The following is a 1723-nucleotide window of genomic DNA, read 5'->3' on the forward strand; positions in this document are numbered from 1 at the left end:
TGGACACAGTGTCCGTTCAAACATCTACTGGACACAGTGCTCGTTCAACATTTCTACTGGACACAGTTGTCAGATCAACATCTACTGGACACCAGTGTCAGATCAACATCTACTGGACACACAGTGTCAGATCAACAGTCTACTAGACACAGTGTCCGTTCAACATCTACTGGACCACAGTGTCAGATCGACATCTACTGGACACAGTGTCAGATCAACATCGTACTGACACAGTGTCCGTTCAACATCTACTGGACACAGTGTATCCGTTCAACAGGCTACTGGACACAGTGTCAGATCAACATCTACTGACACAGGTCAGAATCAACATCTACTGGACACGTAGTCCGATCAAACATCTACTGGACACAAGTTCAGATCAACATCTACTGGAACAGTGTCAGATCAACATCTACTGGACACACACAGTGTCAGATCAACATCTACTGGACACAGTGTCCGTTCAACATCTACTGGACACAGTGTCAGATCAACATCTACTGGTCTTGCCACGAGGCACGCTGATGTAACTGCTAAACTACTTTTTGTACCCTGTACTGCACGATTGTAGTGCGTTCTGGTAGTTATATTGACTATGATGTTAGCTAATATGGTGACAATGATGTAGGCTGTGGGTAGCGGTTATGGTATGAAGTTTTTGGCTTGTAAAGGTTTTTTCGCCCTGGTCATAGACAGCTGATGTGTTGTGCACTGAAGTCCATACGTGAAGGGAAAAAGGTGAGAGGAGGAGAGAACGTAGATGCAAGAAGGAATAGAATGAGCAAAGGTGTCATGCTGTTACGTGGCTGCTATGAAAGTGAACTGTGTGTGCGGGTGATCAGTGGTGTATTCATTTCCGTCGATTCTGTTGAAAAACATTTCTTAAACAGAAGCAAAACGCAACAAAACAGGGATAAACATACCTGAATTTGTCCAATAGAAACTTTTGTTTGCAACTGTTTGGATTAATGATTACACACTAGATCAGCTAGGTGCAGGCAAGAGTGTGCAAGGCGGTATTGAATGTGTCAATGTCTGTCAGCTTGATTACTCTAATGTCTCTTGACCTGTGTGCACCTACGTTGTAAACTTTAATTTGTAGGCTAGGTTGTAGTAACCTCGTTATGAGTATAGGGAAAAATGTTGTATCATGTAGTAGCTTAAACCTATGGATGTTACGTTGAACTGGGTGAATGGAATATGAATGAACAGTCATCCAATATGCTGTAATAGAAATAAGGCCGTGTTCATTAAAAAATGTAAAATCATCCTCCCTAATTTTAAACGGCACCAACAGCCATTGTCGTATATACCCACTTTGTTGTTGTTGTTGTTGTTATTGTTGTTGTTGTTGTTGTTGTTGTTGTTGTTGGCATTGCGTACACTCACTTCTTAAACCCCACGATACATGTCAAAATAGGTTAGTGTAGTGGAGGTATACGCCATATCAAATAATAATGGCTAACAGAAACAGACCAGAATGTTTATGTAGATAAAATAGTATTTCTTCCCATTTTAAGAGCAGCAATGTCAGTAGGCCTTTGCACAAATGCTCCAAAATGCGCGGTTTCATGGACGGAAATGGAAATATCCGTAAAGAGTCAAAGAGAGAAGATCAAAAGATGCAACAACTACTATAATAACTGGGTGATAAAATAATATAAAATAATGGCTGCCAGATAATGAAATAAAAAAAKCGCAGTTTTTTAAAACCAGGGGGCGG

The 1723-nt window shown here is 40.8% G+C and overlaps 1 long non-coding RNA gene across 2 annotated transcripts in view; it reads left to right on the forward strand.

Annotated features, from left to right (window-relative positions):
• LOC139025244 (uncharacterized) overlaps positions 1–1312 on the forward strand; it is a 1995-nt gene extending 683 nt beyond the window's left edge. The window contains exons 2-4 of one of the 2 annotated variants that reach the window (XR_011476727.1): positions 67–94; positions 153–262; positions 374–1312. This is a non-coding gene — a long non-coding RNA (uncharacterized lncRNA). The remainder of the gene's footprint in view (positions 1–66; positions 95–152; positions 263–373) is intronic. The other variant, XR_011476728.1, reaches the window with a different exon arrangement.
• The last annotated feature ends 411 nt before the right edge of the window (positions 1313–1723 follow it).

The sequence above is a fragment of the Salvelinus sp. IW2-2015 genome, unplaced genomic scaffold, assembly GCF_002910315.2.
Source record: "Salvelinus sp. IW2-2015 unplaced genomic scaffold, ASM291031v2 Un_scaffold2415, whole genome shotgun sequence".
NCBI classification, from domain to species: Eukaryota; Metazoa; Chordata; class Actinopteri; order Salmoniformes; family Salmonidae; genus Salvelinus; species Salvelinus sp. IW2-2015.